The 13,128-nt window shown below is 37.1% G+C and overlaps 1 protein-coding gene and 2 long non-coding RNA genes across 7 annotated transcripts in view; 2 read left to right on the forward strand and 1 right to left on the reverse strand.

Moving 5' to 3' along the window:
* The window catches only part of LOC103476621 (protein kinase C epsilon type-like), a 242,914-nt gene that overhangs the window by 69,953 nt on the left and 159,833 nt on the right, over positions 1-13,128 (reverse strand). The gene's annotated exons all lie outside the window — the stretch shown is intronic.
* LOC103476620 (uncharacterized) lies at positions 550-1,028 on the forward strand. Its single transcript, XR_535513.2, has 3 exons — positions 550-642; positions 804-887; positions 993-1,028. It is a non-coding gene; the product is annotated as an uncharacterized LOC103476620 (long non-coding RNA).
* On the forward strand, positions 11,448-13,114 carry LOC108166943 (uncharacterized). The gene is made up of 2 exons (XR_001777336.1): positions 11,448-11,698; positions 12,940-13,114. It is a non-coding gene; the product is annotated as an uncharacterized LOC108166943 (long non-coding RNA).

The raw sequence follows: 13,128 nt of genomic DNA on the forward strand, positions 1-13,128 counted from the left end.
TGGGGAAGTTGTAGCCTGATGACGTGCCTCTCCTCATTTGCATTTATTTTTTCCAAGTTTTGCGGGGAAATATAATGTGATAAATAAGCAAATACTAAATGAATAAGGGAAATTGGAAAAAGTAACTATTTTTCAAACAAATGTTAAATGAAAAATAGATAAAAGAAAAATGGGTAAATAAAAAAGGGATATATGAGAAATTGATTAATGAAACTGGGAAATAGAAAATCAGGTTAATGAAAAAAGGAAATGGAAAAATTGTTAAATTAAAAAATAGATTAATGAAAAATTGGTAAATAGATAAAGGGATAAATGAAAAATAAGTGAAAAAGAGAAATTGATAATATGAAAAGTAAATAAATGGAAAAATTGGGTTAATGAAAAAGCTAAATTAAAAATGGTTAAATGAAAAACAGATTAATGAAAAATGGATAAATGAAAAATAGATAAATGAAATAAGGGAAATTGAGAAATTGATAATATGAAAAATGAATAAATGAAAAATTGGGTTAATGAAAAAGCTAAGTTATTTATTTAACAATTTTTTTTATTTATTTCACTCATTTTCTTCATTTTTTGATTTATTTCACCCATTTATTTATTTAATTTTGGCTAAAACGGCTCTCCGTAGTCAAGAAGCCGGTATGTATAATCACTGCATTGATTCCCAGTCGGGAACCAACCATTACACAGTCGTGTAATGGTTGGTTGAGAATAATTTGAACTTAATTACTTATGTATTTTTGAGAAAGCGATATATTTGCTACAATATTTTTTATTAAATTTTACATTTATTTCCACAGACTTCACAGAATTAGTCACATTTGTGTCAATCAGACTCTTCTGGAACGTTCTGACGTCCATGATGAGGACAGAGATGCAACTATGTGAGTATCTGCTATTTTAGAATGTTGATATTTTATGCTTCAACATTGTTTATGTACATAATGTAATTATGCTATGTATTGACAATGCACAAAAATGTTTTCCAGCTGCATCCAGGACCTACTGCCAGTCATCCAGATGTAGCTAAAGAAAGAAGCAGGTAAGATTTATTACTAGAGATGTCACAATTCCTTGAATGATTAAAGTACTGTGATTTATTAAAATCCATCAAAGCAAATTATCTGCCTCAGTTTGTTGAACTATGTTTTACTATTTATTATCAACTGCTTTTAATTCTTTTTTTCTTCCAATTGATTCCAAGTGTTTTCTCTTTTTCATTAAAGTTTTTATTTTTTGTAAGAATGTTTGTTTGTTTTAATGTCTTATGTGTGCATACTAAGCTGGAAGTTGCCAAACAATTTCACTGTAGTTTCATAATGACTAAAAAATGCCTGTAGCTCATAATGATTGTCTGTCCTGTGTTAACAGCTGATGGAGGAAGGCAGAGAGTACTGGCAGCAGAGGAGGTGGCATTCTGGGAGGATGGCAGCTATGAGGCGGTGTCAGGATGGATCCCAAGTTCCTCCAACCAGGAGCTCAGTGACATCAGGACTACAAGACAGAAAGAGACGTCAGGTCCACGCTACAGGAGATGTTGGGCCTGTCCTGAACGCAGCAGTTCATGTTTGGAAAAAACACAGCCAGATGGTCCAGAAATGGACAAGCATCTATGTCTTATTTTGTGTGCAAACAGTAAAAAAAATAAAATGAAATAAAGAAAAAACTTCTGTCTCTTTTATGTTCCTCATATATGAACACGTTGCATATAAGCAATATCAAATGACGGCATTTATTTTTTATATAGATTTTTTAAAATACAGCATTAAAATTTTCAATGATTGGGGCGGGGTTTATTTATAAAGACATAAGTGCTATCCAATGGGCACACATCAACCAACCAATCACATGCCAATGATGAACTGTGATGTCATTGTTTTTCATCCAATGACTGAGAATCAACGTGGGTCTGCTGAAGCGCCTTTGCATATGCTAGGCCAGTGGTCCCCAACCCCCGGTCCACGGCCCGGTACCGGTCTGTGGACCAATTGGTACAGGGCGCGCAAGAAATAATTAAATAATTAAACAAGTGATGCTAGCAAAGCTAGCTGTACTGAGAGATGTTGCATCTGCGATGAAAGGAGTTTGTCACTCATTCGCTGAATTATTGTGTGGAGGTGTTGACTGAGGTTTCGCAAATAAGGGATAACGCTGTGACCAAAGTGCAATATAGTAATTCAGGAGCGATCAGATTCTTCTGGACGAATCTTTACTAAGGTTAATAGGACTGAAGCCTTATTGCGTGTGTACACTGCAGTTATTATTTTATTTCACATTGGCGAATAAATAAAAAAAGAACGTAAGAACACAGAGTATGCTCACTCTTTGTTTCCGCTACCTGTCATGGTGGCAGACATTGCAGCAGGAGGAAGGATGAGAACAGTCACCTCCTTCTGCTCGGTTACTTCTTGCTTATAGACAGTGTTCATAGATGAGCGTTGTTTAGCGTTAATTGCTACGTTTAATAGTGCAGACAGCTGTGGCTTCTGACATTGGCAATATGGGCAACCGCCCAGGGCGTTATATTTTTTAGGGTGGCAGAAGACCTCTGTGGATCGTAGCAGAGAGATGAAAGCAAAACAGAATGAAGAGTTTTAATTGATTGGCTAAATTTATTTCAGCTCTGAGTATTTAATATCTAGGTGTTTTTATGGGGATGTGGATCTTTCAGATAAATTTCAGAAGCAATTTTGATAGGTGCACTTAATTTCATTGTGTCATGTAGTGCGGGGTGCTGATTTGGTCTCGGGTTCGGTGTTCTAGACTACAACTCTGCTACGTGGCTCCTTGGTTCCATGTCCTCCCCTGCCAGTTGGATTTCTTTCAAAATTTTTATTTTGCCACTGGTGGCAAAAAAAGTGAAGTTCATGCTATGTTAGAACAGGAGACAAGATGCTTCCATCCCTGAAATTATAATGCATAGAATCACATATCTAAGTCTAAACTATGTTACAAAGTAAACACAATAAAAACATGCTTTATCTGTGGCGTTCATTAAAATGGCACATTTCTGATATATTAAAATTAAATATGATCGGTTCACTTAATGATATTAGTGATTAGGTAATGCATTCACCAAGTACTTTTAATACTCAAGTATTTTTAAAAGCTGTTACGCATGAGGGCGCACAGAGCCTGACTTTGACGCAGCACAGGCGCACACATTGCTCATGGTTACGCATGCAGCTGGTGGATTCATGTCAAAACAAACCCCAAAATGAGTAGCCAACACGTGTCCTGTCATAAGGAGGATTCCTTATGACAGGACACGTGTTGGCTACACATCCGTTGCTTTAGATTTAATCTCCGAGTTGACCAGTCAGAAATATCCCAGAAAGAATACAGACATGTCAAAATGAGCTCAAGTTGCGCTCTGGTTATTATTGGATGGGGAAAAGCCATTTCGGTAACACTTTATTTGAAGGGGGGTGAATAAGACTGACATGACACTGTCATAAACATGACATAACACCTGTCATGAATATCAGTAAGTCTTCATGAATATTTATGACTGTTGTCATAAAGTGTCATTCGGTAAATCATGACATTTTTAATACAAAGTTGACATTATTCAAAATGTCTTTGTTATGACAACTTGACATTTATCTAGACAAAATGTATCTTATGACAACTTGAAATTTATATAGACATAAATATCTTCATTATTACAACTTGACATTAATCTAGACAAAAATGTCTTTGTTCTGACAACTTGTTAACCAAGAATTATATGTCATAAATATGTCATGATAGTCGTCATGATTTAATTGTTATTACACTATCAAAAGCTTTAACAAAACAGCGATTAATATTCCCATTACCTGAAATAAAGCAAAACAAGTAGGACCAACAACAAAGACTTCATTAAGCTTTATTACACTGTCAAATGATTTAATAACAGTCAATAACAATTTCTTTTACATCAAGAAAAGTAGAACAAGTAACACCAGTTATAAAGATGTCATTAAGTGTCATTACAGTGTCATTAATATTATCTCTTACCTCAAGTAAAGTGAAACAAGTAACAGTTATGAAGATGTCATTAAATGTTATTACAGTGTCATTAATATTAACTTTTACCTGAAGTAAAGTGAAACAAGTAGCAATAGTTATGAAGATGTCATTAAGTGTTATTACAGTGTCATTAATATTAACTCTTATCTCAAGTAAGGTGAAACAAGTANAATTCTCATTCTGTATGATAAAAACATACTTATTATATTTAGTTCACATTCTGACACTGCACATCACTGTAGTGTCTGTTGTAAATCCATGAATCCATGCAGGGACATCAGGCTGCAGCGAGTCAGAGGGAGGCAGAGACAGAAACACATATCCGTAGATATTTTAGTTAAATGTTTGCGGCTGAAAATGATAGGGGAAAAAAAAACATTAGTTTTTTTGTCTCAGTGTTTTTATTGATCATGTTTGGTAAGTTACTGAATGCAGAGCTGGAAGTGAGACTGAGTTAACAGTGAGGAGCTAAGGGTCTGTTAGATGTGAAAAGTATCTTTTTTATTTATTTTGTAGATCAAACTGTTGCACTGATGTAGAGAGATGTTCAAGAAGAACAAAACTTGTTTTTTAGATTTTATTTTTGTTGTATTGAGTTTAAAACTGCCGAGTCCTATTTTATGAGCTGTTTTCTGCTTTGGTTTTAGAAAGAGGTAGAACCGATTCAATTACCAGTCAATTTATATCAATGCATTTTGACCAATAATCAAATGTCTTTTGACCAATAAGATATATCAGAATCTGTTAGCCTGTCTGTGCTACCAGAGTATGTAGCTTTCTAATTGTGAGGCAAATGAAAAGTGAGTGTTCGTCCTGGAATGACGGTCATTATACTATGCATAACTTTAATCTGATTATCGGATTGTAAATAGCAATGTGTTAGATTATTTGTTACTGAAACCAGGGTCAGATTAGAGTAACGCATTACTGAAGTTTGATGGCACAATAGTTTGATATTTCTGCTCAAGCTATTTACTGATCTGTCAGGTTTCTGATATGCGTCCCCCCCATGACAGACTTGTTCCTACGCCCTTGCATACAATATATATTATTCAGTATTAATCATTATTTATTTGTGTCTGTATAGTTATATAAATATGTATTGATATTACTAAATAATTTATTGAATAAATTATGAATAGCTGTGTGCTTTGTAATATGCTCATCATACATCGATATCAGAATATTCCATTCCTATTCTATTGTTATAGCCACTAAGCATATTTAAATATGCTGAACTATGTATTAAAAACATACTTAAATAATACAATTGTTTGTAAATGTAGCTTTGACATATGTTTGAATATGGTTTTCAGTAACAAAAAGCGTGTTTTGATCGATTAAACGCACTGATTCGTCATTTTGCCTGCTAAATACACAAGGCTGAGTGGAGTGGTCTACCGCTCCAAGATGGCCGCCCTAAATCTCGTCAGCGACAATAGGCGAGAGCGGTTCATGAGGCGACTATCGTTATATTATGTCTATGGTGGTAACGAGCATAGACATAATATAATATACATAGATTATAATTGCTTTGTTTGTTTCTTACAGAAAGCGGTCTGTCGTTTTCTTCAGTGGCGGGCCGTGCATTTCACACCTAGGCCTTCAGTAGTGCTCTGTCTGAATCAATTCAACCCTCAATAACTATTTTATGGCTATAAAACTACTGCAAGTATAGCTGCGACAAACATAAAAAAGCATCAAAAATAACCTGATAAAATTGCAATATTATTTAGGAATGTAGCAGCATTTTACTCACCAAAAATCCCGATTATTTGTACACAAAATCCATCCTCCTTTCTTTCCTCAAGAAGATTTCAATTACTCTGTTGTGCAGATTATCCGTGCGTTTCAGTTCCATCATGAAGTCCTTTTCTATCGCATCGAAGCTAATGCTGAAAGTTGAGCCTGCTCTGTCGTATTTCTGGCATAAGTTTTAATTTGCTTAAGGGCTGAGAATGTCCGTTCAACAGAAGCAGTAGACACGGGGATGGTCACCGCCAAACACACAGAAACATAGTTGCTTCTAAGTGTCCGGCAGTGCTTTGATGGCTCGTTACTGCCTTGGTTAGGCAAGTCAAATTTACAAATGCAGTGTGGCTCCAAACACCATGTCGATCAGTGGCAAATAACAAGCACTACCAGCAATACAATTTGCAGCGTTCCTCGGAGCCTTTTAGCCAGGAGTACCGCTCGTAGTCAGTAGACTGAAAGTGGCAGACAAATCCTTTACCCGGTTGTGACAGGCTTGCTTGCTTCGGAGTTGCCCAGCCTTGTTTAACAATGTCCAGCTTTTCTTGAATAGTCCGTTTTGAAAATGGCTTTGACAGTAAATCTCCTGCCAAATCCATTTCTTCTCCTTCAGCCATTGTGGGTTGACAAATCAACACAATATCTTTGCTTGTGCAGCTAGCTACAGATGCAGTTTTCTAGCTCTGGCAGTACACTCTTTGACTATCCAATCAAAGAGTGTGAATACGCTGACGTTTCCGTATGCCTGCTAGAGGGCCTTGGTGTCGACAACTCAAAATCTGATTGGTTGAAGCAACAGTTTGATCGACATTTATTTTATGCTACATGGCCCGCAGAACTGATTGTGAAGGCCTCCAGGCAGATTTCTTTGTCCCTGGCAACAAATAGTGGCTGAAATGTGATTGGTTAAATGCTTAAATATGAAAATACATGTCTGGAAAAAGCTCAACCAGGGGGCTAGCAATGAAAGGAAGCGGACAGACCATTTGGAATTATTTAATTCATGGACAAAATATAATTAACATCAGTCTATGATTCAGATATTTTTAGGCCAGCAGAGAAGGCCTTGCAGGCCTTGACGGCCCACCACTGGTTTTCTTAATGCCGAAGCAAGTGTAGGGTGAGATTTTGTATTGCAATCTCTATTACATGTGATGTTCTGAACTCTTAAAAATACTTGCATCTTCTTTGATTTTTTCAGACCTGAAAAATGGCCAAGCCATACCAGCCAGACCTCAGACCACGGTGCCGAGGAGCTCTTACGGAGTCCACCAGGACGAACAGAAATTCAGTAATTTATGATTTCACATTTAGTGAATAGTAAAAACTTGCATATTTGTAAGGAAAACTGATCTTCCCTTTATTTTATTTATTTTGTTGTAACGCAGTACAGCAAGGCAGAGTGTGGAACGCAGTAAAGATCTACAAAATGGCGGACGGAGGACGGATCTGAGGNAAACTTAATCCGTACATGCACAGGTTTCACACTAGGTGGTTAAAATATACAGATATTGACATTTTGTACATGCAACTCTTCATATTGTAACAGTGAATATGAAGTAAAATCTTTCCCAAATATTGCTTCTTTCAGAATAAGAATTATTTTCTGTATTCTGGCTAAAAGAATGCTTGTGGATTAGTTTGTAAAACACTTTGAAGTTTTCTACAACTTCTTTAAATTTAAGACCACGTTGTTGTGGCACTGTTCAGGTGTATTTTTGAAGTGGACATGTTAAGTGCATTTTTAAATAAGAAATGTAAAATATGATAAAAATAAATGTTTGTGTTTATTTGATTCCTATTCAAGACACTTTGATAAGAATGACTATATATGCAATATAGGTGGCCTTTGCTTGCATTTTTGGTTGGTGGTGTGCCTCGTGATTTTTTCAATTAAAACAATGTACCTTGGTTCAAAAAAGTTGAAAAACACTGTATTAGGTGTCAAACTTCGGCTTCTTTTTAAACAGGAGGTCTGGCCATTATAACTTGTGTTAGGTTGGCCCCACAATATGGAAGATTTCTTCTTCACCAACAGACTGCACGCCTGTTCGTGCACTGCTGCCTCTCACTGGTGGAGATGGTGTATTGCACTACTTAAAACAGCCTCAAATAATGTTTCAAATGCTAAGTTCATAAGTGCTTTGTAGACATCTTGTTGTAAAACTTTAGGATCAATTAAATTAAGAAATTGAAGACTAAACAACATGGCAGAGCAATATAATATTACCACATAAAACTAATTTTTAAAGTTTAAACGGTAATACTTTTTATAACAAATTTATGTCAGATCATGATTTCTTGGTTAATGTCAAGTTGTCATAACAAAGACATTTTTGTCTAGGTTAATGTCAAGTTGTCATAACAAAGACAATTCTGTCTAGGATAATGACAAGTCACCATAACGAAGACAATTTTGTCTTGGTTAATGACAAGATGTCATAATGAAGACATTTTTGTCTAGATTAATGTCAAGTTGTCATAACAAAGACATTTTTGTCTAGATTAATGTCAAGCTGTCATAAAGACATTTTTGTCTAAATTAATGTCAAGTTGTCATAACAAAGACATTTTGAATAATGTCAACTCTGTATTAGAAGTGTCATGATTTACCAAACGATACTTTATGACAACAGTCATAAATATTCACGAAGACTTATTCATGTTCATGACAGGTGTTATGTCATATTTATGACGGTGTCATGTCAGTCTTATTCACCCCCTTCAAATAAAGTGTTACCACCATTTCATAACATTATTGGTCGAATGTGGTGTCAATCAAAAGTGGGGGCTGTAGGCTGCCCAATAATATTTACAAGCCACCGTCTTCTTAATAGGGTATATGCCACGAGAGGTGGTGACGTATTTCCGTTTGAATTTATGCCACATAGATTGGTTCCGGGTCCTGCTTGCTCCTATTGTTTTTACCCAAAGCTGCAAGATCTCTACTATGAAAAAGACGCAAAACTTAAAATATCTGTGAGCTACTGGTACAACAACCGAGTTTTGTGGTGTGTCGTTGTGTCCAGTGTGTGTGTTGTGTCCAGCCGGTACCATCCAGTGCTTAGTTTTTTTCATTTTCCTGCTGATAGAGGCGACAGCGGACTGTAGCCAGAACTTAGCCACTACAGCTAACTCCCGGTTTGTAGCTGCCTGCTATTTCAAAGCTTGAGGATATTGAAGATCCAGCGTCAGAAATGGGAAACCGGAGGTTAAAACGTGCTTTGTTCACTGGAATAATTTGTTGGAGGAAAATAATRCCGGAGGAAATCCACTGCTACAGGAACAGGCTGAGAACAGAGGCAGCGATTCGGCACAAGGTAAGTCAATACGTGTGTTGATGTTTGCATTTGTGTTATACGGAGTATGAAATTATTTTTAGGCAACTTGTAACAGTCATTATGCTGTTTGGTTCCTAGAGATGAGAAGGTATCACCACAAGGGGGTGCCTATTTCCTTTGTTGTTGCACTATTGTACAGAAGAACTAGTCTTCCATTTTTGTTGTAGAAGATAGGTGATGATGAGGTGCAGAGCGGTAAACTAACGTTACTTTTCTCATGTATGGAAATATAATGCTTAGTACCGTGGAGATCTGGCTTTATGTGGACGAAGTTAAATAAATTGAAAGTGTGGAATACTTCAAAAGTGCGTCCTGCTGCTTTGGGTTAGAGTGGCTAACCACCACTGCTAACTCCTCCTCCAACCTCTCGCCGCACCGTCACAATTGGCGCCCGAACAGGGACTTGAACCCTGGACCCTCAGATTATTATTATTATTATATTATTATTATTATTATTATTCACAGTTATTCACACGGGTTATTCACAGGAGGCACATATGGTGTTGAGGTGGCCACAGGAGCTGCAGGAGACTGTTGTGCAGAAGGTCCACCAGACTCACAGGAATTAACCCTGTCTAGATGATCCAGCATTTTCTGTTGCAGGGACAATGTATTTTGAAGGACATCCCTCAGCTGCTGGACGTCATCCTTTAATTCTTGTACCTGCTGACAGAGGTCTGGAGCCCTCTGATGTGGTGGTACAGATTGAAGAGACTCAATGTCTATGTCAGAGTCAAAAACAGAAAAATCTGGTTCAAATGCCATTTTGTTTTGTTTAACCTTTATGGTAGTGTCCAAAATAAATGCAACATTCACAGCAGAAAACCTCAGGATTATGAACAAAAACGTTTGTTTTCTTTAATGTTCAGTTTGTTTTGCTTTTATTTTTATCAGCAGTAGGGCTCATAGGCCAGCAAATGTCCAAATATAAAATATGAAATCTTCTTAAACAGATTATCAAACGAGCTCACAGAGGTGTGTTGCTCTCCGCTGCCACAGCTGCGGTATTGGTGCAGCACAGCCTGTCCGTGTCCTTCCGCAGTTCAACAAGTCAAAATCCACAAAATAGTCCGTATGACAGAGCTCCACTGAAAAATAATCCACAAAACTCGCCAAGCCCTTCAGCAATTGTGAGTTAATTTAGTTAATATGCGGTGGTCTTGTAATTTAAATCTTCCTCTTCTGCAGACTTTCAGGAATTAAATCCAACCGGGACAGCTCATCGCGACGTTTCTTTGCAGTTTCTTTGTGATACCAGAACTATTTCACTTACACATTTAATTTCCTTTGATATTGTCAATTTATTTTCAAGCGATACTCTCAAAAAGAGCTGAGGATTTATTAGTTTTGATTACGTTGTGCAGCTAAATATGGACGCTTATTAGATTTTTAAAAAAAATTTTCCGGTTTGCATCTTAACACCTCGTGATGGTGTTTCTGAGCCTTGATCAAGCCTCTGTAACGATTACCTTTCCACTGGATCCAAGCACCTGGACCTGCTGACGGTGTCCATCAGTCCACGGTCTGCCGGATCATCACAACGTGGACTAACTTTTTATTTACAGTACTTGACTTTTTATTTACAGTACTTGGTTAAACTATGATCTTGAAACCAGAGCACCAGATATGCAAAAATCTACCTGCAGACTTTGYTGGCTACCCTGACACTGCWGTCATCCTGGACGGGGCTGAGCYGGKCTTCCTCTCCTCCAGAGTGAYGAGTTTTCATCACCAGTAAAGGCAAAACAAGTCTGATGTCTGATTAGCTGCTAGGAAGTATATTATATATTCACTGTACATTTTGCTATCCTGTTTTCACCCACATTAAAATTTAATCTAATTTGTAATTCTCCACATTTCACAAACTTTTTCCCTTTTTCTCAGTGTTTACGTTATATCAAGTTTTGCATGTAGATCAGGAATTCAAGTGAGATGTTAAAATTTAGGTTATACCAGCAAAGAAATGTATTAAGTAATATGTTGTTAGTCATATAATTTAATATGCTGAATAAGGCTGGATGATACAAGATTTTTTTTCATACCAGATTTGATTTTAATCGATTCCTCCCGTCCTCAATTTCTATAATAAAATCACAGAAAATATTCTCAAAAAGTGCCTTTATTTCAACCATCTGTTCTGTGAGTTGTATAAGGGAGCATTACGGTCAGGACACAAGACATTTTAATTGCAAGAATGTAATCATCATTACAGCAGAATAAAGATTAAGGGGGCGTTTACACGACAACGATCCAACAAAAACGAAACTTTTGTTCCGTTTTTGTTTGATCGTTTACACGAAAACGTTTTAATTACNTCGGGAGTTTTTATAGTTTGGACAAAGCGGCCGCTGAAGTTGGCTTACGATTGAAGGTTCGGGACAGCGTTCGTAGCTACAAGCTGTGATCCAACTATAAGGAGCAGACTTTACTGTACATCGTAAGTGAACTGCAATATCCAGAGGCAGCTCTACGGAGCATGGAGCTGAAAGAATGAGTGGCAAGCTTTGGAGATCTGCATCAGAGGCCATCTTTCAGACATGCACCACTGCTGTCCGTCCAAGATCCTCCGGTTGCCCAGGCGTTACACGGTAGGCTACCGCTGATGTTTGTTTTCCACCTACAGTCATATTTAATCAATAGGGCTCAATTACGATAGCGGAAGGTTTTGAGTTGATCTCGGCAGTAGGCGACAAACTGAACACCTCCAGGATGTTGAGACCAGCACGTCCTCTGATCCAATACATCTTATTAAGGATAAAATTAACAAAACGTCTTCAAATTAATGACCCAACAAAATTAATAATCTCAGTAATTATTGTTTAAACAAGGTGTGTGCATTTCGGTACCATTACAAAAATAAAAAGGGACTCAAAGACCCTGATGAGCAGAGCGAAGTTTAAATTGGCTAATCAGCCACCGCTGTGTTCATGAGAGGAGATGCTTGTTAACCGAGAAATAAATATGAAGCCTGAAAACCTAATAACTTAACGGACTGAATCCTTTGTGTTTTTAGCTAATTTATGCTGGGTTTGTGGGACGCAAGCGGTTGCCACGGCAACAGGTTGATTAAACGACAGGTAAAAGGTAGGAGAGGTTTAGAGTCGATCGCCGTTATTTTACCTTTGTAAACAGACAACCTGAATACAGTGACCTTTAGTTAGGGTACAGAATGGAGAATGGATAAAAGCTGAACTCCTGCTRCAATCTTTGCCTCTCTTGGTTACATCCCTGAGGTGTGCCAACATGCATATAAAGTAAATATGACTATTAATTTAAGTAGTTTTTCGTGGATGTATAATTTGTCCACCTTAGTTTGCCTGTTTTTGGTCAACATGTGCATCAACATTTGGATACTGTTCCTTAGAGGTGGACAGAGGACCCACAATTTATACTCCAGGAATAACAGCAGCACTTCAACATGTTTTTACTCAACGTAAAAAGTAGCTGAATAAGAAATTACACAAGAGTAAAGAAGCATTTGGTAAAAAGTTTATCAGTACTGAGTAACTGATCAAGTCATCAATTATTTCATATCTTAAAAAAAGAAAATTAAAAATGTGTTTAAATAATAGTGATGCTTCATAATACAATGACTTGAGTAAAAGTAAAAAGTTCAGCATAGTAAGAGTATTCCTAAAAGTTCATTTGAGTTTCAAAAAGTTACTCAACTATATTTGAGTAAATGTAATTAGTCACTCCTAAACTCTGCCCTTCTGAGGGAATAGGAGGAGGAACTGTTAAGGAAATAAATTAATCTTGATATTAAACATTGTTTCAATTAATAAATGAATCATAACACCCAGAACATATTCTGTTATGTTTATTCAAGGGTGAAGGAACAGAATGACTGGAGTTTCTGGCTGAGAGGGACCAGGGCTGAYACGRCGAACAGTGAGGAGAACCGTCTGCACTGTGAGCAGCACCAGAACTCCTGATGGGTCTCCTTCAGGAAGAAGCAGAGAGACGGCCGACCTCCACAGAGAAGAGTTCACCCAAACATCAGAGGAAAAATGAATGC

Source organism: Poecilia reticulata, linkage group LG15 (genome assembly GCF_000633615.1).
Source record: "Poecilia reticulata strain Guanapo linkage group LG15, Guppy_female_1.0+MT, whole genome shotgun sequence".
NCBI lineage: Eukaryota > Metazoa > Chordata > Actinopteri > Cyprinodontiformes > Poeciliidae > Poecilia > Poecilia reticulata.